General features: G+C 39.3%; 2 long non-coding RNA genes across 2 annotated transcripts in view; one reads left to right on the top strand and one right to left on the bottom strand.

Moving 5' to 3' along the window:
- The window catches only part of LOC119566929, a 45,345-nt gene that overhangs the window by 12,204 nt on the left and 5,797 nt on the right, over positions 1 to 27,344 (top strand). Inside the window, exons 4-5 of the long non-coding RNA XR_006292616.1 lie at positions 23,342 to 23,476; positions 26,835 to 26,954. This is a non-coding gene — a long non-coding RNA (uncharacterized LOC119566929). The remainder of the gene's footprint in view (positions 1 to 23,341; positions 23,477 to 26,834; positions 26,955 to 27,344) is intronic.
- LOC122466799 overlaps positions 12,071 to 27,344 on the bottom strand; it is a 433,007-nt gene continuing 417,733 nt past the window's right edge. Inside the window, exon 4 of the long non-coding RNA XR_006292620.1 lies at positions 12,071 to 12,293. This is a non-coding gene — a long non-coding RNA (uncharacterized LOC122466799). The remainder of the gene's footprint in view (positions 12,294 to 27,344) is intronic.

Genomic DNA, 27,344 nt, shown 5'->3' with positions numbered 1-27,344 from the left:
GTTATATGAATGTTGTTTCTCTATCAAGCAGCTCTCCATTTGAATAATATTAGCAAACCTTTAGCTCTGTACAAACACATAGTAAGAGAATCTCTTGTTCAATGACCTTACAATCTAAAGAGACAAAGTGTGGGAGGGAAAACAAAGGCACAAGTAACTTGCCCAAGGTCACACTGCAGGTCATTAGCAGAAATGGCAACAACATCCATGTCTCCTGATTCCCTACTCAGTGTCTGTTCTACTGGACCACATACTGGTCTCCCTTTCTTCCTTCTGCAGTCTTTGTCTCAAAGCATTCAGTTGGAAAATCTATGAACTTTCCCCAGTTTACCTTGCAAAATTACATTCAGACCACCTGAACCTCCTTGCCTCATAATTGCTCAAACTTCATAGAACCATAGGACTGGAAGGGACCTCAAAAGGTTTTCTAGTCCATTCTCTAGCACTCAAGGCAGGACTAAGTATTCTAGACCATCCCTGGTAGGTGATTGTCTGATCTGCTCCTAAAATCTCCAATGACAGATATTCAACAACCTCCCTAGGCAATTTGTTCCAGTGCTTAACTACCCTGACAAAAAGTTTTTCCATATGTCCAACCTAATATGTGCCTAAACTGGCCTTGCTGCAATTTAAGCCTATTGCTATTTGTCTACCCTCAGAGGTTGACAAGAACACTTTTTCTCCCTCCTCCTTGTAACAACTTGAAAACTTATCATGTCCCCTCTCAGTCTTCTCTTTTCCAGACTAAACAAACCCATTTTTTTTCAATCTTTCCTTATAGCTCATGTTTTTTAGACCTTTAATCATTTTTGTTGCTTTTCTCTGGACTTTCTCTGCTTTGTCCATATTTCTCCTGAAATGTGGCACCCAGAACTGGACACAATACTCCAGTTGAAGCCTAATCAGCATGTCATTACTTCTTGTGTCTTCCTTACAACTCTTTCTTTCTTTCTTTCTTTCTTTCTTTCTTTCTTTCTTTCTTTCTTTCTTTCTTTCTTTCTTTCTTTCTTTCTTAGTGTTACACTATTGACTCATATTTAGCTTGTGATCCACTATGGCCCCCAGATCCCTTTCTGCAGCACTCCTTCCTAGGCAGTCATTTCCCATTTTGTATGTGTGCAATTGATTGTTCCTTCCTGGGTGGAGTATTTTGCATTTGTCCTTACTGAATTTAATCCTGTTTACTTCAGATCATTTCTCCAGTTTGTCCAGATCATTTTGAATTTTATTCCTATCCTCCAAAGCACTTGCAACCCCTCCCAGCTTGGTATCATCTGCAGATTTTATAAGTGTAAACTCTCTATGCCAGCATCTAAATCACTGATGAAGATATTGAACAGAACCAGACCCAGAACTGATCCCTGCAGACCCCACTTGATATGCCCTTCCAGCTTCACTGAGAACCAGTGATAACTACTCTCTGGGAATGATTTTCTAACCAATTAAGCACCCATCTTATAGTAGCTCCATATAGATGTGTTTCCCTAGTTTGTTTATGAGAAGGTCATATGAGACAGTATCAAAAGCCTTACTAAACTCAAGATATACCACATCGACTGCTTCCCCCTATCCACAAGGCTTGTTACCCTGTCAAAGAAAGCTATTAGATTGGTTTGACATGATTTGTTCTTGATAAATCCATACTGTTACTTATTACCTTATTATCTTCTAGGTGTTTGCAAATTGATTGCTTAATTATTTGCTCCATTATCTTTCTGGATACTGAAGTTAAGCTGACTGGTCTGTAATTCCCCGGGTTGTCCTTATTCCCCTTTTTAGAGATTGGCACTATATTTGCCTTTTTCCAGTTCTCTGGAATCTCTCCCATCTTCCATGACTTTTAGAAGATAATCGCTAATGGCTCAGTTATAATAATCTATAATATGTATTATATATTATAATATAATATAATAATCTACTCGGTCAGCTCCTTGAATATTCTAGGATGTATTTCATCAGGCTCTGGTGACTTGAAGACATCTAACTTGTCTAAGTAATTCTTAGCCTCTGATCCTACCTCATTTTCACTAGATGTCCAATCACTACTAAATGTTTTGGTGAAAACTGAAACAAAAATGTCATTTAGCACTTCTGCATTTCCACATTTTCTCTTATTGTTTTCCACCTTCTCATTGAGTAACAGGTTTACCCTTGGTCTTCCTTTTGCTTCTAATGTATTTGTAGAATGTTTTCTTGTTACCCTTTATGTCTCTAGCTACTTTAATCTCATTTTGTGCCTTTGCCATCATGCAAAGATATATATTAAAACCTCACTTCATATTTGGTGATGGAATATTAAAACTGTGTAGATTTTTCAAATTTGAAACATTTCCTAGAGGGCTTGTAGGTGTATTAAGGGTATTTAAGACAGCTGTTAATTTTATCAGCAATAAACAGCAAATATCAAATATTTCCCCATGGAGTGCTTTATGCACTGCAGACTGTGGCTATTCATGTATGTTTTCCGAAGTCTTGTGAAGCAAGGTTCTTATGAACCCTTTGGAGATTCAAACCCTACTTACCATAATTACATTACTGCACCTCCTTATTACCCAAGAAGCCAGGAGTGGTTTTTAATTTAAATGTTAAGTCACTTTCTGGCTTTCAGAATGATCTGTAATTTGTTTCTTTAGATGAAGCTTAGAAACTAGAGGATGAATAATTAGATGAACAGATGAAAATTAAAGGTATAAAGGATCCTCTTATGAAAATTCTCCCCCTGGACTCTTGTAATGCCATTATTTATCCTTGCATGTTTCCTGTTCTTCCTACTGTAGATGTGTATCTTGTTCAAACAGCAGCAGTAACAATGCTTCCTACTGTTTCACACTGCAGAGAGGAACAAAGAGAGGAACTGAATTCCCTGAGTTCAGGCAAGCATGTTCTACCCCCTTTATAAACAACCCCTTCACCTCAAGAGAAGCCCTTATGCGTGAACACTGCACAACTCAGGGGCACTGTGGGATTTACAGGGCATGAGTCCAGAAAGGGGCAAGGTTACTATGATCTTTTGGCCTGTATACTTCTCATCTTGGAATAGGGTTGGACCAATGACTTTCTCCATTGCTGAATATTTATCTTGTACAATTGTTTACTTATGTTTCTTCATTAAAATTCCTTTCATTTCTACCAGGTATGTCACTCACTGGTCCTGACAGCATTTTTTTTCCTGTTTCATTCTTGGTAATTTTCTCACAAGCCCCTCAGGTCCAGGCATAGAAACCTGTAACACACATGTTGTGGGTTATTTATTCTGTATATTTTTTGCACCCGGTTCTTTGGCTACACAAATCTATTTTAGTAAATGATCACATAGCATTAATTCTGCTAGAGCTTTCTCAGTGATGGATGGTGGTGTAGACATACACAACAACAGAAAATTACCACCACAGCATTACAGAGTTCTACAGCTTCTCCCTTCAGTAACATACATCTGCCACAGGCACCTTCAGATGGCAGTGCCCTCTGTCATGTACATGGCTACAGTCTCCTCTCAATAAAATTGGAGCATAACACCAATAAAACATATTTTCCTAAAAACATTTCCTACTCTGCTGATTTTTGCATTCAAGTGTATAATGTGGCCCATCCTTAGCATATTGGAAGTAGATGCCAGCTAGATGTGCTGCTATGCGTGCACGTGCACGTACACACACACACACACACACACACACACACACACACACAGAAATTCTTCCTCCTTGGCACCAATGGCACTAATGCAGGATTTCATTTCTGCACTAGTAATCTTTTTATTACTGACCTCGGAACAAAAATTGGGAGTGTGCTAATAAAGTTTGAGGATGATACAAAGCTGGGAGGTATTGCCAATTTAGAGAAAGACCGGGAAATCATACAGGAAGATTTGGATGACCTTGTAAACTGGAGTAATAGTAATAGGGTGAAATTTAATAGTGAGAAGTGTAAGGTCATGCATTTAGGGATTAATAACAAGAATTTTAGTTATAAGCTGGGGATGCATCAATTAGAAGTAATGGAGGAGGAGAAGGACCTTGGAGTATTGGTTGATCATAGGATGACTATGAGCCGCCAATGTGATATGGCCATGAAAAAAGCTAATGCGGTCTTGGGATGCATCAGGCGACGTATTTCCAGTAGATAAGGAGGTTTTAGTACCGTTATACAAGGTATTGGTGAGACCTCACCTGGAATACTGTGTGCAGTTCTGGTCTCTCATGTTTAAGAAGGATAAATTCAAACTGGAACAGGTACAGAGAAGGGCTACTAGGCTGATCCGAGGAATGGAAAACTTGTCTTATGAAAGGAGATTCAAGGAACTTGGCTTGTTTAGCCTAACTAAAAGAAGGTTGAGGGGAGATATGATTGCTCTCTATAAATATATCAGAGGGATAAATACCGGAGAGAGAGAGGAATTATTTAAGCTCAGTACCAGTGTGGACACAAGAACAAATGGATATAAACTGGTCATTGGGAAGTTTAGACTTGAAATTAGAGGAAGGTTTCTAACCATCAGAGGAGTGAAGTTTTGGAATAGCCTTCCAAGGGGAGCAGTGGGGGCAAAAGACCTATCTGGCTTTAAGATTAATCTTGATCAATTTATGGAGGAGATGGTATGATGGGATAACACGATTTTGGTAATTAATTGATCTTTAAATATTCATGGTAAATAGGCCCAATGGCCTGTGATGGGATGTTAGATGGCGGGGGGGGGGGGGGGGGATCTGAGTTACAACAGAGAATTCTTTCCTGGGTATCTGGCTGGTGAATCTTGCCCATATGCTCAGGGTTTAGCTGATCGCCATATTTGGGGTCAGGAAGGAATTTTCCTCCAGGGCAGATTGGAAGAGGCCCTGGAGGTTTTTCGCCTTCCTCTGTAGCATGGGGCATGGGTCACTTGCTGGAGGATTTTCTGCTCCTTGAAGTCTTTAAACCACGATTTGAGGACTTCAGTAGCTGAGACATAGGTGAGAGGTTTTTCGCAGGAGTGGGTGGGTGAGATTCTGTGGCCTGCATTATGCAGGAGGTCGGACTAGATGATCATAATGGTCCCTTCTGACCTTAGTATCTATGAATCTATGAATGTTATTAAACCACTCCCTCCGATTGCACTCTGCCGGTGCAGTATGCTATTAGTGCTGACCTGGGAAGCTCAGGATGCAGAATCTGGTTTCTGAATTTTTTAAAGGGATTCTTCCTTCTATTTGTTGCCATTGCCATGCATAATGGCCCAATTGTTTTTCGTTATTGTTGCTGTTTTTTTTTTTTTTAAGTTATTGTCAATGTGGGAAAAAAAAGTTTGGTGTCTCTTTGGCATACATTAACTCAGTTATTGATTGTTTATTAAAAAGCTTTTATCTGGGGAGAGGGGGAAAAAGCCTGTGAAAAGTAGCCAGCTGTTTACAGTATGCTACTGCCTTCAGCCAACATGTAACGCTATTATCTAAAGCCATTTTTGAAGGACACTGTCAAGCATCAGACAACTATGATAGCTTTCCCAGGGTGTTCACCCTTCCTCTTGCATATCTTCTCTGTAAGGACAATAATTAAGGTTACTATCAGTAGATACTTTTAACAAACTAATAAACAAAACCCTGATCCATGAGTACTATGGGTTTGATTTTCAGAAGAACTCAGCACTCACAACTGGGATCATATTTTCAAAAGCACTAAGTGGTCATATTCTCAAATGACCTTTTTGTATATCTGGCCATATGGCAGGGCTGGGGGGAGGACTAATAGCAGATATAAGTCCAGTCACAATTGTGAGCCTCAGTCTATTATGGCTTAATCTAAAGCCTGCTGAAGTCAATAGAAGTTATTCCACTTACTTCAGTGGGTTTTGGATTAGGCCCTGCTCACACAAGTGAAGGACAAAACTCTCACTTACTTCCATGGAAGGAGCATCTGTCCCTTAATAGTTTATATCATAGGCTGCAAAGATCATGCTGAAGATCATAGTTTCTATGAACTAAAGAAGAAGTTATTTCAGTTCCTTATTTCATTTTAAACTGAAGGATATCAATAACAGTGTGCAATATGTATTAATTTAAATGTTGCAAGTTGATTTTTGCATCAATAACAATTATACATTAAGCCTTTAAGAGCTCATTCCTATAGTGTAGAAAATCAATATTACGCTTTAATGTAGTATGGTACAGGTCATAATCTCATTAATTATTTTAATTCCATCTGGAGAGCTTCAACTTTACAGAAATAAAGGCAAAAATCTGGCTCTTACAACTGGAGTTTACACCCTAGTAAACATAATTTACTCTCATTTCAACACACTCATTAGCACAAATTAACTTTAATGCACTGCAGCATTAGACATATTAACATCACAGTGCAGAACACTGTTAACACCTTGAACGCCACGCTCACCTAAAGGCCTTATCCAAATCCCTTTGGAGTCAATGGGAGTCTTTCCATTGACTTCAAAGTGCTTTGGATTAGGCCATAAATGGGCTAGTAAAGTGTTCATTCTTTCTAGGGGTGAACTCTTCCTCCTAGTAGACTTTTCAAAATATGGGATAATGGCATTTACAATTTTCTATTTCTCACTCCCATTTAGGCCTCTAAACTGGAAGAAAGTAACTTGAGAAAGTGTCATGTATTAGATACTGGTATTATATGGATAAGATTTTCAAAGCCAGCAAAGGGTTTCAAATGCACAGTTCTCATTAATTGCATGGTGTCATTGAAAATGCAGCCATAATGTGGGGGCAGGAGGAATTTGTATTCCTCTACCATATAGAGTGGTGGCGATGTTTCTGAAAGTTGCAAACAGATATATGTGCACAGAAGAGTAAAAGTCATAGCAGATCTTTACAAGTGGAAGTTATTTATCATTTAGACCAGCTACATACCACACATCTGTACTTTGAATGTAAAATGAAAAGACAAGGAAGGGTTTAATTATTCTCAACAGATATTATGCTTGCATTTGCATAAAAAAATCAGTAAGGATACTTTATTATTAATTTATACTGAGCCTTTTGCAAATCTCAAAGCACTTTGCAGAATTAACTATATATTGTACAAAGAGGGATCACTTCCTGTCACTGCCCCTGCAAAATGTAGGCACCTCTGATGAACATTGATTCAGGATGAAGTTGCATGACAATATGAAATATCTGGATCTGTGCTAAACTATTAATAAATAATACTTTTTGTACATGGCATCTTCTCCACTATGTTTCAAATACAGTAGCATGGAAGGAAAAGGATCTTCAGCTGTATCATACCCTGTTTTCAGTTGCTTATAACATTATAAAATTTTAACTGTTTAAGCTGAAATTTTCCATACTGGGAGTCTGCCTCAGGCTGAATCCTTTTGGAATGTTTCAGCTAAAATGGTCCAGCTTTTTCTCAGAACAAGATTAGGGAAAGAGAAATTGGGCAGTGTGTGGTGAATTAAGCAGAGAATGGCAAGAAGGGAAAGGACAGTCTCATGGTTCAGACAGTTGAATGCTGTCTTGAACAATTGGTTTCTATCCCTGTCCCTGCCACAGAGTTCCTTTATGATAGTGGACAAGGATCATGTAAACCAACTTTTTCACTGGTGGCCACTGTGTGTTCTTCATTTTCTCTGTACCCAGCTCAACACCTCTGGGGTCTGATTTGCAGAAGCGCTGTGCACTCACAGTGCAACTGAAGTCAACGGGAACTTTTCTTTGAACATACTTAGCGCCATGAAATGCTAAGTACTCTGAAAAATCAGGTCCTAAGGTGTCTCAGATTGAGCACCCACAATTAGTTGACACCTTCGATAGTTTTTACCTTTAATGTCTGTGCCTCCATTCTCCATGTGTAAAACAGGGAGAATACTACCTCACTGGACAGGGATGTTGTGAAGATGACGTCATTAACATTTATAAAGGACTGAGTCCCATATCATCAAGCGTATTTAAGTGCCATAGATACGATGATGACACACCCATAGAAAAGTCCATGAGGCAATTATTAATTCTGCATTCCATGCAGGATTTGGATGGTATACAGTATATATAGCATAGAGCCACACATTGTACAATGGGGATAAAACACAATATTGAATAGCTGCTCATTAAGTGAGCACTATCTATACTGTGCGGTGAATGAGGCAATCCTGTGGAAAAAGTAGTGCTTGATCATATAATTAAGGATTGTATCATAATGCATATGCACAAGAGGGATAATTAATATTGCACAGACAACCTTAATTCTGGCATTTCCTAAAATCTGAGTGCTTGACTTTGCAACCTTAACATTCTTTTTTTAAAATGTTATATGGCATTTATACTGCTGCAGCTTCACCAACTTTCATGGAGTTACTCCTTTACATTGATAGAACTAAGTGTAGAATCCAGCCCATAACCTTGAATTTGCTTCCTATTCTCTGATTTTCCATTTCAGCCCAATTATAACTAATTTCTAATGTTTGAGGTGTTCCTTCCCAAACAAGATGGAGCATGCTGTCTTGATAGGAGAAATGCTGACTCAATTTTTTACAACCCTTATAAAAGTTGAAAGTGTATGTGTGGGGGAAATCTCAGCTTTATATTGTGCACAGCTTTGTATTGATGATATTGTCCACATTCATGGGTTTTATCTACATTTAACTGCCTCTACTGCACACTCAGTGAAATATCAGAACAGCCACTTTAATGACTAATGGCAAGAAAGGGGGGTTCCTAATAAATATCTGGAAATTCCTTGGACTCTTTGTCAAGTGGATATAGAAACACTATTAGTGCACTCTCTCTCTCTCTCGGAACAAGGGATTGAGAGAATTTCCACTACCACCCACCTATTCTATAGCTCTGCACATACCTTGGCTTGCCCGGTAGGGGGTGTCTTTTCCCTATCTCCTCCATCGTGTCTGTGATTTGCAGGATCATTTGCTAAACATTACAACACATTCTTTAACTCAAGCTGCAAGGCTGAGATTTTTGTGTTGCTTCTTTAGTAGTTTACCCTCCTCTCTCCCCAGAAAACAAAGGCAGAATAAGTTTTGTTTGAAATGTGGTTCATCCATATTTGGATCTGTTCGGCAATGCTCACTCTTACAGTGAACCATCATATTGTTTCAACTCATTGTCACCTGGTTGAGAACAAATTCCTGACTTAGGGGATTTCTATTCCTCTAGTCATATTGACTCCTCTACTCTTACTAATTTCCCCTTTCCTGGAAATTCATCACCTTATCACTCCCATGCCCCCCAGAATAAATAAATAATAAAACTATCACCAACAAAATTTGCAGATCTGTCCCCACTTTTCACCTGATTCATTTTCTTGGATGTTCTATCCCTGTTCCCAATCCATCAGCCATTTGTGTCTGTTACTCTGAAAGCCCTCCAGAGCAGGAATTGCCTCTTCATATCTGTTTGTATTTCACTCACCACAATGGAGTGCTGGTCCCAGTGGAGGGTTGCAGCCTCCATAATATCAGTTCTTTTTGATAGAAGAATAGAAGTGTTCAGTACTTTCTGTCCGCATACCGCTTTGAAAACTTTTACTAGAATGTGAAGGACACCCATTCATGTATATTATTTGCATCACCTGCTTAATAAGAAAGTTATAGTGCTTTCTAGATGTCAGGCCGTACAGCACAATGCAAAATATTGGGTAGAGAAATAGAAAAAAATCCAGGAAACTAAAACTGGTTAAACTCTTATGTCTATCCTACTTGGTGGCAATATTTAATGAATAAAAATCAGCAGGACTTGCTGTTAAAAATGTATTCAAAACTATATCTAGAAGAACTAGCTACATATCACAGTGCTTCATAGCAGAACAGAGCAGAGATTAATAAGGCATTTCCAACTATATTTTTTAATATTGGAATAAAAAAAATCAAAACAACGTTTAAGAAAATTCATTTAAATATTAACTGTTTTCTTTCACTCTTGAATGGGAGACTGGTAGAGGAGTGTCTGAACTACAGCCTGACCTTTGTCACCCAACTAATTAGAATCACGTCCACCCACAGCAACGTAGTATAAAAAACCTGTAGTAAATTAGACCCAGCTAATGAAAAGTGTCCCATTTCATTTCACAGTGCAACAGCTACATGAGTAATTAATATATATTATAACACATAATAAACGTAGGTTAAAATTCATTTTTTGGTTTGAGGCTTAATATGAGGTCTAATGACTGCAGCGTATGATAATTCACCTAGTTTGGGTAAGTAGAATTTAATGTTATCAATTTTATAAATAATTACACACAGGTTCCTAGTTCATAATTGCTTAATAAACAATGTGACAAATATATGCACAGGATCTTCACCAACTCTTCTCTGTGCTTTTAATTAACTGTTGATGGATCTTGCATTTCAAGTTAAAGCTTCCATTTCAACACTAGGGATAGAAGTGTGGTTTGGTGAGGTCTCCACTGCAGTGTTGTCATAATAAATGAAGGGCCAAGGTCTTCTGAGGCTTGAAGACTGAATGTAGTAGAGATGAATTGACCTGGTCCCAATGAAGTAAACAGGACTATTCTGTCTAATAAAGTTAAGCATGTGCATAAGTGTTTGCTGGATCAGAGCTTTAGAGAAGTCAGGATATTTTAGGACAAGGGTGGTGCAACAGTTATGTTACTATCAGTCCACCAACTACATCCTCCTACCTCTAGATATACATTTACAAGACAGGACAGTTTGTGGAAAATATCGCTCAATCCCATAATCTTGTAGGACTTTCTTTAGGCTCAAAATTACCTTCCTCCGTCATGAGGTGAATTCTCTGAGCAACAATTATAGCATTCAGTTCTGCAAATCCTTACATGCACACACTTATCTTTACACACTAAATAATCTCCCTAAAATCATTATCACAGTGATAATCCTAATCACAGTGAAATCATAATCACAGTGCACCAAATTAAGGGCAAGCATAAGTATTTGTGTGATTGAGGCCTCAGTTTTTGACTAGGGAGGGAGAAAAGGTAATTGTGGCCCAAACCACAGCTCATGGACAGTAGAGGAAAGAAGGTTGTGCTTCTGGCATTGAGGATTCTCTTACTAGCGTTGAAGGCACAGATTGGTCAGTGTTTTGGATCCAGATTAAGGACTCAGTGCTGTAAGGTGCTGAGGACTCCTGGGAGTAGCTGCTAGCCTTCAACACCCACTGACTTCATTGAGACTTGAGGGTGTTCAGCACCTTGCAGGATCAAGCCAACAGTCTGCCCATGTTTTATGAGCTAGAGACAGTACATGGTGCCAGGAGGAAGTAAGCAAATAGAATTAAACTAAATTAAAATGTGGAACTTTGACTATTCCACCCCCACCTCCATGCCAAGTGACCTGACCAAAAAGGATGAGTCTACCATTTTAAAAGATATTTTTGGTATTTACATGTTTTGTTCTGTTCTCTTCTCCTTCCTTGGGTGTTCTGCCTTCCCTAGCTTGATGCAATTCTTTTAACAGGTTTCTCACAAAAGCTTCATGGGAAAAACTCTCAAAAGATTCTTACTGCGTGCCTCAATTTTGGGGTTCTCAACCTGAAGCCTGATTTTCAGAGATGCTGAGCAGTCACATCCCCATTTGAAGTCAACTTGAGCTGCATTTCCTCAGCATCAGGCCCCAAGGGTTTCAAGTTGGGCTCCCGGAAATGGAGACACCCTAATTACCAGTCACCTATGCAAATGGTGCTTCATGTCAGGGAAGATGGGTGCTCTCCAAGGTTGGAAAGCCAAACAAAAAAAAATATCCAAAATATCTTGATTAGGACATCTAGCTACCCATTCATCTGCACGACTGCTGTTGCTTCTCTCTCCCTCCCCCTGCTTGTATCTGGTTTAACTAAAATAGGAAATAACATAGAACTTCTGTTTGCACTGCTCTAGTCTTTGTGCACTGGGTAAGAACAAAATTTTTATTTCATACATCATTTACAACTTGCTGCAGTTATTCCACAATGTCAGTCTACATCCTGTGTCCTAAAGACATAGGGCTGGATTCTGAGCTGGTGTAAATCAACATGACTCCATTGAAGTCATCGGAGCTGCACTGATTTACAGCAGCTAAGGATCTGGCCAAAAGTCAGTAAGAATGAGAAATGTTTTCCCATTGCCCCCCACACCCCTATATTCTTAAGGGCTGCTGCATAGACCCAATGAGCATTGATTCTATTCCACTCTACAATGCCAAGCTACCTGAGCTATTGGATATAAACATACAGCTGTGCCAATGCTAACCTCATCTAGAAGCTGAATTCTTTTCATATATTGTCTGTGTTCTTCTGTACCTCATTGAGATCTTGTCTCCAGTCTGTTGCTGCGGAATGGTAATCTCATAATAAGCTCCATCGCTATACATGTCAAACCTAATGTGAAAAGAAAAAGAAAACATTAAAAAGTTAACTACCATTTCTGTGGTTCCTGCTCTGAGAAGTACTTTTTCAAAATGGCGTGTGCCTGCTTTATTGGCATGACTTTCAGTGACCTCAGTGGGGAGGCACGTGTTTAAGTCTCACACATGCTGGTTTGAAAACTTTCCCCTTAGCATATTAGAATCACAGCAGGTTATTTCTACAATTCAGCTTTGATTGGTGACCGGGAGGCTACCATTATTTCTGCTACTGCTGTTCTCATAGCTGGGACACCAATAACACAAGAACAAACTGGGAGAAAAAATCAGTTACACTTCGGTTAGAAAATATTAAATATCTTTGTATGAATTTGTAATTCACTTATAGGTACAGGACACTTTTATCCAGGAGTATCTGGAGATCCTGGGTCTGATTTTGAAAGATAATCTCTAATTTTCTGGGCATAGCTTTGCAGCAACAACTAACTGTACCCACAAAATTGCAGGGGAAAATGTTATCTACATAAAAGAGATGGGGCAAGAGATGTAAATATTTTCTCCTCCTTTTCCTTTCCTCTCGTATTGCCATGCCTTAGTGGCATGATCTTACAATGTCAGAAGTAGTCAGTTGTGCACTACAGCCGGAGCCTTGTCATGTGGCTCCACCTGTCCCTGGAATCCTTGTTTCCAAGTATCTTTCTTCTATCCGTTTTTCTGTGGATTCTGTCCCACTTATTCTGGCCAACTCTTACCCATTCATCACTGCTTGGTTCCAACCCTCAACCACTAATCTAACCTTTAGTTGTATTCCTTGTCAGGGACTACCGGACCATTTAGTCTGAGCTGTATACGACAGGCCAGAAACACCACCCAGCACCCACAAACTATAAGCAAACAGTTGAAATTAGATCAAAGCATTACAGCCAACAGGAGATTAGACTATTATGTGTCACAGGCAGAGAATAGGAGGAATTGAGGTACACGAATGCTTGGGACTCTGCAATGTAAGGGAAATGAGCTAGTCCATTAGCTAATCTCCTTTTCCCAACCACAGTCGCCCTCTGACCCATTTCCTGCACTCCCATAAAAGCTCCTGGAGTATGGAGCTGCTGATGTCATATGGTCTCATGAAACAGTAAAGGCAAGTGCTGGTGTTCCTGGAAGCTATTGCTGGTGGCTTGCTACTCAAAGGGAGTAGCCATTATCAGCTGCCCTGGAAAGTCCTGATGGAATTCTGTCCCCATGTGGCACTGCTGGATGTACGTCAGGGGCCACTGGAGACCCACGATAAAATTCAGGCTTTGTTAAATGGTATAACTCCTATTGACTTCAATCGGGGCAGGATTTCATCCCCAGTACCCCCATAATCTGAGTCCATGGGGGTGGTTGTAGAGGACCTAGTCATCCCATTCACATCAGTCTCCTGGTGCTCCTGGCAGCTGTGAATATTTGAGAGTTGGCAGGCTGCTGGTGGGTCTCTAGTCCCTTGTGCATTTGTGGGTGCCAGAAGCCCCATAATTTCACATCAAGTTGCATGCATTGGGTATAACACTCAAGATTTGCCCCCACCCATGATGTCCTACAGCTCCTCTGAACTCTCACTCGTCCAGCTGGGATGCAAATTTTGAGCAGAGTTACCCTTCTACACACCCATTGTCACTGCCTGTGGCACTGGGATTACCAGCTCTCCTCCCTTGTTTCCTTGCGCTCTGCTCCCCCTGCTGGACAGCAGACAGTAAAACAGAGCCAATGGGTAGTGGAAGAGGTGGTGGTAGCTAGACTAGCTGTTGCAGTACAAATGGGCAGGGCAGAGGAAAAGAACTGGGTAGGACGAAAGGGGAGTAAAACTGTGAAAAAGGGAGCACAATTAAGAGAAAGGATTGATGCCACTGTTGTTCCCAAAAGGCGTTTCTGTCCCTGCCATTGTCACTCAGGGAGCCCATGAAAACTTGACAGCTTTGCTCTTCCCCTCCTCGCCCCCAGCGTGTACACTCCCTCTTCACTTAGGGGTCCACATTGCAGCAAGAAACAACATTTTTTAAGCTTGGGACAGTGCTATAAGAACAAGGATTTTGGAATATATTGAGCAGAGTTTATCAGCTCAGGAGTCCTTTGCTAAAAGCAATGGGACCTCTTCCTCACTCAGTGTGCTTGTTAAACAAAATGAAAACAAACAAAAATATGGATTAACTTGTTAATGGGAAAATTCCCCTTTGAATAGATGCTTATACCTATATTTTTTAAAAGTACAGGAATCAAAGACTCTGGGCTCTTGAGGAGTTGGGAAGCTAAGCCAAAGTAGAGACCACTTTAATGAAAATACAAATGATAACTGCTGGCCAGGAAAGGAAATAAAGGGAAGGAAGATTAAAGTCACACTTGACATTTGCACTACACAGTCACATACAGATTAGAATAATTCACCATCTTCTAACCTACGTGGTTAATTTTTCACATGGTCCGCAGAGAGAAGGTTGTTGCCCTCATATGCTTTCAGAACAGAAATCCCTCCATACCGCCAGACAAGGACAATACTCATATTGAAACTTAATGCTGGGCTCTTCTAGCTCTTTGCAAAAAACGTATTAATTAAGCACTCGCAGCAGCTCTGTGAGGTGGATAAGTCGCTATTACACCTATTTACAGGTGGCTAAAATGAAGCACAGAAAGGTTATGAGATCTGCGATGCTTTGTTAGTGGCAGAGCAGCGACTATAACTCAGAAATTGTGACAGCCTGTCTCTTGGCTTACCCACTAAGCACCGCCCTTCTCTGTATTCTGTGCCAAGTTCTGCTGTCTCACACCAAATGTGTGGTGGCGATGTAGTGGAAAGCAAAAGTTGTCTCAGTGTGTTCAGCTCTGGTGATTGCCTACAGCCTTAGAACACACCAAATGGGTTGGGAGGAGGATTCATGAGAGAAAATCACTTCACAACACAATTTGAAGATTTATTTTCCCCTGCTGTCCTTTTATAATTCCTCTTTATAGTTCAAATCCTTACAATCCCCTCTGCCTTTACATTAGAGCAATTAGACAGATCTGCTGAAAGCTGATCAGATACAATTTGGTGAAATCCTGGGCATTTTTCTGGAGGCAGTTTTTTTATAGTGTGCTAATATCCAAGCTAGATTTTTCGGGACTGTAAAAAATGGGAGCATGTCACCAGTTTAGTTACAAAAATATTTTGCAATAGCAGTAACTGAGTTAGAAATTAGATTAGAGAGGAAGGATGGTCCAATGCTTTTAGGACAATAGGGTCAAGAGACCTGGGTTCAATGTCCTGCTCCACTCCATTCTTCCTGAATGACCTTGGGCAAGATACTTAGATTGTGTGCCTCACTGTCCTGTCAGAAAAATTAGGATAATCACATTTCCCTACCTCCCAGGGGTGTTGTGAGGATAAATATATGAATGGCTGGGAGGTGTTCAGATAAGGTGGTAATGCGGGGGCATATAAGTACCTAAGGTAGATAGAATGGCATATTTCCCCCTTCCAGTGTCCCTGTTATCAAAGATGAATGGGATCCTCCATCTTTCAGCACCCTACAAACAGTGATAATCAGACATGAGTTAAGGTAAGTCATCTGCTGTCACTTGGGTGAAGCATTGTAAAAAGTGAGGAGGGGAGAGGAAGGAAAACGGCTAACCAGAAAATAAGTCCATCAAAACTAAGAGCAGAGCTCAATGAGGCCATGTGATGAGCTTAGCTGTCAACAATTTCATAAGAACCAAGCAAAGATATATGAGAGTGATTAAACAAAAAAAAAAGCTTCTGTTCATAACAAACACTTGGGCACCAGGTTAATTCTGTGTTTCAGTTCCGCAATCTTTTAGAAAAGTAAAAGGCCCACAGATCTGTATCAGGTGCTGCAAATGGAAAATGCTAACCCTTGCAATTCACAGGCAAATTGTCAAACAGTGTGAGAATTGTTGAACCCACCCTGTTTAATAGTAACTTTTTTTTTTTAAAGTCTGCTGGAGCTTCTGGTCAGATGGAACTTCTGTACAGTTCCAAATGAAATTATTCCCTTCCAATGGGTAGTCAATGCCTGATTTATTGCCATTTCACCTGTCTGAGTAGCTGAGAGCCTGGAAGCCCCAGCTCTCAGCTCCTTGGTGTAGTGTGAGGACATATAGTCAAAGAGACATGCTTTAAGCTGCAACTGGAGAACTCCTGACCAGAAAGTTCCTATGTTTATTAAGCTTCCCACGGCAACACATCCTGGGCCTCTCTGGGAGCTGTGGGGACCATAAACTCAATAATGATACCACATCTCCCTTCTGTATTATAACAAAAATAAAACAAATTCATAAGATTTAAAAATAAACTTCAAAGATCAGGTCTTTGAGGGAGGCTGATCAGTCTTCCAGACCATGTATTTACTTCTGTTTAATTTTTGCTTGAAGTTTGCTGTTAAGGGGGCTCACTTCATGACAGAAGACTGGCAGGTCCAAGATCTTTTCGTTGTTGTGTTGGGAAATATTGAAGATGGGTCAGATTCCAGAAGGACTTCTCTGGAGGAGTCTCCTTAGGTAGGATCTGGGAGTTCCGAACCGTTCCAAACACTGGTCCTTGGTCTCAGTTCAAATAGTGCTTTTGTTCTGTGCCAAACACTAACGCTTGGTTGCTGCTGAATTTTCTCACTGACCTTATGAATTAGTTAAATTAAAGAAAAAGACTGCTGTGTGCCCTTCTGTAGTTGAAATAAGACTCAGGCATATCAGGGCACAGGCAATTTTTATTTTATAGAAAGAATCTATTTTGGCCTATGTATCTGTCTTTTAGGAGTCACTTATCTGTTACTAATTTCTCCTTTCCTGATCATACAGATTGTGTAGTTTCGGGGGAAATGCTGTTGGGGCATAAGTACAAATATTTCACGGCAGGATACATATATAAGAGGCTAGTTATAATATGATACGTGTTGCTGTAGCCTGATCACTTACTTATGGGGCTGCAACATGCACTTGTCACAGAGGACAGGTTCTTTTTCAGACAGCTACTTAGAGTTAATTGAGAAGATAAAATTTGGTGAAACACCCACACAACCTTTATGGGCTTTATGAATTTATATACAGACAAATGCAATTGAAATGATAGAAAACCAATATATGTAAATGTAAGAACTGAATGGAGACCATTGGAAACAAAGACAGAAGGAAAAGTAAGTGGAGGCTATCAAAAGGGAGGTCCTCATTCAATTTACAGTCTTGGAGACCCAATGAATCTAAGAAAAAGGAAATAAACTGAACATTTTATACCCCAACTTTATGTAACCTTCCAGATATATAGCCATATTTGATCAATTTCCATGACTATAGCAAGATTAATACCCACCCATTACCATATATGACATTCCAGCTTTCCATAGCTATACTTTTAATCATGAATATTGCTAAACTACATCACACATTTCTTAATAATTCCTATATGTTATTGTGATCTAACTACCTATTTACTGCTTAGCAACCAAATTGTTAGCCTCCTCACCCCTAAAACTCCCTTCTTACAAAATTCTGAGGTGTACGGTACTTTTTGTAGTTACTTGGTTGTCTCTCAAAATGAGAGTGCCGAATTTGTGACCTGCGGTTATCTTCATGGGCCTAACAGCTTTTGGATAGGTACAAGAACAGTGGGTTGATAACTATTGTATAAATATCAACCAGAATATTTTCTGATGTGTACAATCTGTATTGTTCATACAGCTAGCTGTCAATATATGCACACTTTGGAAACCAAAATATAATTTAAGAAAAAGATGTTGAGGAAGTTTGATATCCTAAATTTTCTTTTATTATAAAACTGTTCCAAAACAGATTTCGACTCCATAATTTTAATCCATCAAGTTTCTTTGTATCCAAGATATTGTAGTGCATCTTCTCTGACAAACACACTTAGTTTCTTTAAATGAACAACTTTGTGGATTTTACCAAGTCCAGACATATCTAAGGGTATGTCTTCACTACTCGCCGGATCGGGGGGCAGCGATCGATCCAGCAGGTATCAGTTTATCACATCTAGTCTAGACGTGATAAATCAACCCCCGAACACTCTCCCGTCGACTCCTGTACTCCAGCACCACGGGGGGCGCAGGCAGAGTCGATGGGGGAGTGGCAGCAGTCAGCTCACCGCTGTGGAGACACCACGGTAAGTCGATTTAAGTACATCGACTTCAGCTACGTTATTCACGTAGCTGAAGTTGCGTAATTTAGATGGATTCCCCCCCACCCCCCAACCCCCAGTGTAGACCAGGGCTAAAGTCACTTGTTAGGGCCAGATCCTGTGACCCTCAACACTCCTGTACTCACACTCTATACACTACTGCAATGCAATTATATTTGTACAAAATATGCCTTTTGATCTTTAAATATTCATGGTAAATAGGCCTAATGGCCTGTGATGGGATGTTAGAGGGGGTGGGATCTGAGTTACTATAGAGAATTCTTTCCTGGGTATCTGGTTGGTGAATCTTGCCCATATGCTCAGGGTTCAGCTGATCGCCATATTTGGGGTCGGGAAAGAATTTTCCTCCAGGGCAGATTGGAAGAGGCCCTGGGGGTTTTTCGCCTTCCTCTGTAGCATGGGACATGGGTAACTTGCTGGAGGATTCTCTGCATCTTGAAGTCTTTAAACCATGATTTGAGGACTTCAGTAGCTCAGACATAGGTGATAGGTTTTTGGCAGGAGTGGGTGGGTGAGATTCTGTGGCCTGCTTTGTGCAGGAGGTCAGACTAGATGATCATGATGGTCCCTTCTGACCTTAATATCTATGAATCTATGAATCTATGAGGCATCAAGTGAAACCTAATAACATTCTCGTTATTAATATCACTGTAAAATGCACATGTTAAACCTTATATATGAAGTTATGAATTCCCTCTGTTTGATGTTATTAGAACATGTTTAAGATAAGTCAGCCTAGCCTAGGTAAACCTGATAAACAGGCCTGTCCTATGCAAAGGAATGTGGATTTACCTCAATTTACAATTAGAAGTAAACAAAGCTATTGAGATAAACCACAGGGTGTCATCCTGTTCCTGAATTGGAGAGACAGAATTAACATGGCTCCTGCACTCCAGAGAAACACAGGAGATTGAATCCACAGGAGGCCTTCCTGACTTGTAAGACAGAGGTGTTTCTTTTGGGATATAAGAAACACGCAGAGAGACTCCATCTTTATCCTTCACTTCAGGAGGCAACGAAACCAAGTGATTTGATCTCTGTAATGTGTCCTGGCCAGGCCGGCCAGTAAAAAGCTGGAAAGGAGACTGTGTAAAAGAAACTAACTTGAACAAGGACCATATCTTGTTAAATTAAGTTTTAGATTTTTAGATGCGTTTTCACTTTTATCCGCTTGTAACCACCTCTAGCTTTCTCTCTCTTACTTGGTATCACTTAATCCATTCTCTTTTATTAATAGCCTTATTTTACTTTTCCTATAAACCAATTCAATGCTGTGATTGAAGGGAATGGTGTATTTATCACAGTTAAATTGATGAACTGTGAGGTATTGCATCTTTAACAGAGCAGCGCACTTAAAGTCTTCTGTGAATGCATAGTGGCAGGGGCTGTGCATTGCAGCGATATATCGTTAAGGAGCTTAGTGACTCAAGTTCACTGGTTGTTACCTGCTAGGTGAGGTTTGGGCTGGGAGAGCCTTGAGGAGTTTGCAGGTGAGGAAGACAGACTGGAGTGGCTGGCTGCAGACACACAGCCTATTCACCAGCAAAAATCACTCTGGCTGAGGCAATGTGGTATCACCAGCAGCCTGTTAAAACTTGTTATGGTCAGGTCCTCAGCTGGTGTAAATTGGAGTCGATCTATTGACTTCAGCTGAGGACCTGACCTGGTATCTTTTGTTCACTTAGGAACACCTGGAAGGGACCACGTGGGGCACTTAATCCAGTCACTTGCTATCAGTGTGCTGATAAATTGTATAGTCAATTGCTTGGCCATGCTTTGATTCATTCTTTCATTATGAAATATACTCAAGAGACCAAATAACCAATATCAATCAGGTTTATTAATATGGTACGGGGAAAAGGTTCTATACAATCCCAGTCTCTGAAGAACAGCGTGCGGCGATGTTACATTCACTGTACACAGGTGTGCTCCCCAAAGTTACATCCCTAGAGCCATCTGTTTATACTCTACTTGTTTACCAGTGAAAGGTACTGAAGTTAATTAATTACCTTTTACTTGTTTGTTTCTGGTAACATGATGTACCCCATACCATTTGTTCTGAACCCATGCATTCCATGAAACATCCTTATCTTTGTTCTGAGCCCTTGCATTTCAGGTACTAAGGGGCAGGAAAACACCTCCTAGGTTTGTGTGACTAACTCATTTCCTGTTGCTATGAGGAAATAATCATATGTTCTGATACTGACAATTTTCCTATCTGCTCTAGCCAAAGCTTATTTCAGCTAGTGCAAGGTGTTATGGGATACATAACACTCGTGATTTCTATGGCAGTAAGGAGTATGAGACCTCATACAATGGAATGGCAATCATTTGGATTATTTTTAAGCATATTATTCTATACTATCACATTTCCAAATGAATGTTCATAGCCTGTTGAAATATCAAGGGCCTGGTCCAAAGTCATTGAGTCAATGGGTTTTGGATTAGGCCCCAAAATTGCAACATGCATTTCAAAATGTAGAATTCTTTTGACTAATCTGTTTTAAGAAAAGATTTGAAAGATTTTTTGTTGTTTTTAGTTGTCAAGTTAAACCATGTCTGAATGCTGACCTGTTGCCAGGCTTACCACATCTATTTGTCTGCTCAGTTTCACTTTCCTCATATATTGGTATTGTCCTATTCAGTTTGCTCACCTTCTTCATGGTTTTACATTACTTTGATGTGAATTTTACATGCCCCTGCTTTGCACATAAATGAAAAGGCTAGGCTCAGGATCCAGACTGTAGACTGATAAATAATACAACAGTACATCTGCATGGTTCTGCCTATCAGAAAGAGCGCTGACATCCATTTATTTTGTTACTCTCACTGTCCCTAGTGTTTCACTGACTTGATATTTTCTTTTCTTAACTTGAGTTGTTCAGACAGGGGGACATGTACAAATACTTTCCATCTTGCTTTTACTAATTTCAGGCAATCATTCATAAGTGTTCCATAGTAAATTTCTTAGAAAAATATTTGCTCCTGCTTCCCCCTACCACCCAAATCTCTTGTTTAGGCCACTGGAGCAGCCACTGGTGGGAGGAACATGGGTGAGTTGGGATGAAGCAGCAGAGTTTGGCAGCCTTTCTTGTGGGCCACAAACAGATGTTATAAATGGAAGGATGGATCAGTCACCAGGGATTGGATGTGAGGTTAAAGCCAGAGGCAAGCAAACACTGCTGTATTGTCTCTGGGTTGGGTTCCTTCTCTTCTTTCCTCACCTGAGACTTGAACAGATTACCTATTGTGTGCAGTGCCTGTTCTGGACCAGCCTTAAGGAAAGGAGTGAGAAGAAGAGTAGAGACGCAAGGAAGGAGAAATTAGAGATTTTGGTTGAGTAAGACAAAATGAGGGAGATATGCAGGAGGTGCAGAGGACTCACTTTAAATTGGTGCTTACGGACCCATCCAAATGTTGCTACTTCTCTGCACCTTGTTACACTTCAATAGAAGTTGTGTGTATAAGTAGTGGATCTAATCAATTTTAATGGTTTCACAATCACTCCAGCTCCTGACAAAATTAATACTGATCCCATACAAGAAAGATGGTGAAAACTGCTGGAGCCTTTTCAATCATGTTCCCTTCTTTTGTATTGAGACTTTTTTCTCAAATCCTAATAACACTGTCTGCTGTCAGATCAGCAATCTCCTGTTATTAAGCACTGGTGGATCATCTAATCAAAAGGAAATATCTTATTCCTGGGTGGTGAAGACTGTTTGCAATTAGTTATTGGCTGCAGTTCATGCTTAATAAATTTGGGCTGTAAAGATCACAAGTCTCACCCATATACTGTATGTATATTTTAAGTTCTGAGCATTTGATAATGAGTATCATGCATGCTGTCTAACTTTTTGAAGCATAACTGCAGGAAAACAGAATTATCCTGGTAATTTTCTTTAGCAAGAAGGGGAATCATATTCCAAATTTTGTGTGTGTGTTTGTCTTTAAAGAAGATCCCATGACAGAAGCTGAGATTTAAATAGGAAATTTAAAACACAAAGAGCTCAAGCACTCAGAGAAAGCTGTGGTCCACAGGTAGCAAAAGAAATAACATCCCAGGGTCAAATTCTGTCCACTTACATTGATTTTCTTTCTTTTAATTAAAAATTACATTGCTTTGCCATAGCAGTAAGTGGGATCAGAAGGAACTGATGTAAACATGGCAGGTGAATAAGACACAGCACATACTTGGTATGGTTTAAGTTCAGGACTTAGGTTTCTTTAACCACTTAAGCACAAATAATTGTAAAAGGTTAAACATAGAACTGGTAAAAAAAAATTGCCTCAACAGTTTTCCTTCAGAAAATGTAGTTTAGTCTAAGTCAAAATGTTTTTCAAGAATCAGCTTTAATTAGTTACCCCAACATCCTACTCCAGTGTGGTATGCATCATTGGCTGTATAGTCCCCATCTTACATGGGGAGGCTAACCTTAGCTCCTGCTTTTAATCCAATCCATAGGCTTAGATATCCCAGTCCATCCTTGACTAGTGCAAGAGCTCAGCATCCTGACAAAGTGGAATTAAATCTGTACAAAAACCCGCTCCTGCATACCACAGCAGGTCCTTAACAAAGGCTTCCCTCTCCTATACTACTGTTTGGTGACTGTAGGCTGGATCCTGTTACCACAGCAATTCTATACTGGATGCCTACCTCAAAAAGTTCTAATAAATATAATATGCCAAAATGCCACTTGAATAATTCCCACATGTATTGGAAAAGATTTTCATGCCAATTTGAAGTGTGAGAAAAATTCCTCCTGACCCCATCAAGTGTTCAGTGACTAATCAAAGCATGCCAAGAGACTTAGCACAGGTAATCCAGCACCAGCTACAGTTAACAAGTCACACTCTCTCCCACTCCATCTCTCCTCACCCAGCTCCATGAGGATAATAGGAATGCAGAGGGAGAGGGGTCCCTCCTCCTGCCCTTAAGGATTCCAGAGGTCTGTATTCCCCAGCTGGCCGATCGAACCCCCATCCCAGTGAAAAGAGGTGGATAACAGAAGGAAGTGGTAAGTGCATTGTCTGGAGATTTGATGTGAACGTACACTGTACACACTTTGGTTTCAAGTATTGAAGTGCAACAAAAGAACTAAATAAAATGAATCCTTTCTTGTAAGAGCATAGAATGGACAACAATAATGATGGGCAAACCTCCCAGGGATAGATAGTATAATTTAGATTTAAAAAAGAAATCAAGCATTGGGACGCTCATCTGAGCCATGCCCATGTCTACTGAGTCTTCAGAAGCAGGATGGAAACACTCAAGAACAGGCTTTTTGTGAAATTTCCACTGCTTCAGTTTCCTGACCTGGTAACTACCAGGAAATTGGAAGTGGAAGAAAAGTTCCAAATATCCAAACATTTGAAAATTTGAGGTTTATAAAGGTTACAGCTGGTTTTAAAGATTTAAACTACAGATTGGGTGCAGATTTATTTAACTCATCTGTTGGGTAATTCTGTATAGCACTGTAAAGGGATCAGAATGAGACTGTTCTGATAATTGAATTTGAAAGGGACCTCTCCAGGAAAATAAGGAGCCCATAATAAATACATTGACCTTTTCATCCACTTTGCAGACATTGTGAGTGATGTGACTTTAATATTAGCAATGACAGTTCATTGTTCAAGTGTCTGAGAGTGTGTTTTCTTATTTGGGTCATAAGGAGTAGGTGTTAATAATGATTGATAAATCTGGATTAAAAGCCAGTAAACAATATACGTAAACTATGTGTTTGTATGACAGTTCCTTTAATCAATACCACTCTTTATCCTATAAAAGCATTTATTACATTACTCCAGCTTCCAAGAATGTGCTGGAAAACCATTGTAAAGCAAGTCTAGCCTTTGGTAATAGAACCTAATTTGAATATATGATGCTTCATAGACTCATTAAATATTCCCATTAATGACTTCTAAATAATAGTTACATCAAAATATAAGAGACAAACAATTACAGTCTGCTTTTTAATCAGCCTACTAATTCTAATATAAACTGACAAGGCATTTACTTATAAATTGCTTATTTTAAATGGTCACTGACAATTTCAGAGAACTGCTTTTAAACCCATGAAAAGTGAATGGGAGATGAAAAACAGGTCATCACTTTGACTGAAATTTGAAATAAATCACTGGTATTCACTATCCACATCTAACCAAAAAATGGTTCATTTTGTTCCTGATAATCTGCTTGCTCCACTTAGACTTTTGAGATAGACTTATTTCAATTTTATATCTTCCAGCCCTATTTAGGGCATAATCAAAAGGGAGATTCAATTGTGCAGACCATCTGAAAGCACATGGTAAAATTAACTTGAAGGTCTATAAGTAAGATCCACCTGTAAAATATTGCATTCTTTGCAAGAAAAAAATTCTAATTGTACCAGGTATTCTGTTTATCTTATTTAGGCTGATAATTTTGTTTAATGGTACTAGAAAAAGTAGCTTGCATGACTCAGAGAGAGTAGACTGTGTTATGTGGCTACTTGTTCAAGGTAACCATCAGTGCCAGGTGCATATTAAATGTACATGAGTATGTTCATTAATTTTATTACCTCTGGCATAGATTAGATGAATTGAATTCTACCACATGTCGATTGTATTAAAGCAGATGAAGAAGGCATTTTAAGTTACTCATGTGACTTGGAACAGTCATACAAATAACAGATTATAGCACCACCCACTAGCACCGTTATAGCGAAGGGTCTGTCATCATTCCTATATTACAACAGCCTAACATACTCATAAAAATTCTCTCAAGGCTGAAATTTGGCAGATGAGGAATTATTTAATTTTTAATTGATACACTCTTTTTAAGGATATATGTATAACAGCGATAGCAGTTTTCCATACTATTTTTGAACACACTCAATGTATTTCATGAAAATTTAAATGTTGCATTTTTCTATAAAAGGCATCTCTCCCTTATAAATATACATGTTTTTTAGCTCACCAGTGAAATGCAGCTATCTTGAGTAGCTGTTTAGCACTGCACCATAAACAGCAAAACACTACAGGATGATAGGATATGAAGGATGTTTTACCCAATTGAAACTGCAAGGGGAATTTAGGTTGACAGAATGTACTTACTTGATTTGGAATTTGACTGGGATACTAAGTTTAACCTACCTAATCTAACTAACAGCAGTTTGGGGCTGCTGTAAACTCCTACCTGCTGGTGTCCACCCATAAAGGAATATCCACTAGCTGGGTACTGTCAGAGAGCAGGGTGCTCTGGACCCATTTACCCCCTGCCCCTTGCCCTAATTTATCCTCTGCCAGGAAGATGGTGGTTTAGGGTCCAACTATGCTAGTTTCATATCCATACAAGTTGAGGCAGTTTCCATTTATTTGTAGCATTTCAGTGGTGCAAAAGGAGCAGATTGGGCCAAAGGATGTAACCCAATATTGCTGGCTGTAAACTAAAAATAAATAATAATATTTAAAAGAAATTAAAATTCAGGAACGTTGGTTAATATTGAAACTCCATTATTAACTCATTCTGTGCACTCAGATTGTAGGTTATGTGTCCTTGACCAGGGCTCCTCTGAACCATAGTTGATATTTCTTTCTATAATTTATTGAAGTAATGTTTAAAGTACAATAAGGTGATTTAAAGACAGTATTAAATCTGTCTTCAGTCTGAATTCCCTAGCACAAAATTTTGACAGAATGTGTGTGCATGAATAATGTTTGACATGGATTCATACTTAATCATGAACTAATCTATGCCTTTTTAGGGATTACACCAATATACATCCCTGTATTTTCCCCTTCCCCTGGCGCACACAGCTCAAGGCAATGTGAATTGGAAATGTACTGATATGTCTCACTAGAAAAGCTAAAGAGAACATAAAGGCACTTCAGAAACGGTGGCAACTCTTTATAGATAATTTCTGTAATAAAATGATCCATCTTCTATACATTTAATGCTTTGGCTGCGGCAGGTGAGCCTTACTGAGTGCTGTAGTTTTCCTTGGCTTTTACCTTCTGTCATTAAGTTCTTATGGTTTTAATTCTATACAGTTAATTATATTTAAAAAATGTAAATCAGACTAACTAATTTAGCAAATTAAGTATGTTATGCTGCGGCTGTCACCATGCCTCCTGTGTTTTCTTAATCGTGTTCATAGCCTTAATATCTGATTATCGGTATTTTTACTGCTGCTATCAAGTGACTGTGTTTTCATATAACATTAAAACAAAGTCAAGTTATTTAATATGTCATAGGCCAGACTGTGCAGTCCTTACTCAGGTAAGTCGTATTAAAGGTAGACTAAGGTTTGCAGGATTTGAATCAAATATATAATAAAATAATAATGCATAATAAATGATTGATTAATTATTAAACGGTGTTCCACACTGCTTTAGAAAAAGTGATGAACACCTGAGTGGCAGAAGTGCTAAAGCCAGCAACTCTGAAAATCAGGCCTCCTCTTCTTGGGTGCCCCAATATAGATTTGCTGTTGATGTCTAACTTCAAGCAACCAGGTATGAAAATTATGGTCTGCCTAATCCACTTTGTGTAAACTTCCTCTTATATGAAATTAGGATAATATTTACCTGTGCTGTAGAGGTGTTGTGAAGATTAATCAGATGTAAAACACTTTGCAAGTGTTATTAATTATCTAAGAGTATATTATTAGTAATGGGCTAAATCCTGGGCAGTGTGAAGCACCCATCACAACTCCAATGAAAATCAGTGGAAACTGTGGGCGTTCAGCATCTCCTATAGTTTGCTTTGTTGTTAATTACTGAATGGAACTACTCGTGTGTGTGTGCATATGTATTTAAAATCTTTGAATGACAGCAACTATACAGTGCTTTATGGAATTAATATTTACAGTGGACTCAGTTAAAAATGGACAATTAGGGGGGCTG

Source organism: Chelonia mydas, chromosome 8, assembly GCF_015237465.2.
Source record: "Chelonia mydas isolate rCheMyd1 chromosome 8, rCheMyd1.pri.v2, whole genome shotgun sequence".
Taxonomy (NCBI): Eukaryota; Metazoa; Chordata; order Testudines; family Cheloniidae; genus Chelonia; species Chelonia mydas.
Note: the sequence above shows the minus strand (reverse complement) of the source record. Positions and strands in the feature narration are given on the sequence as shown.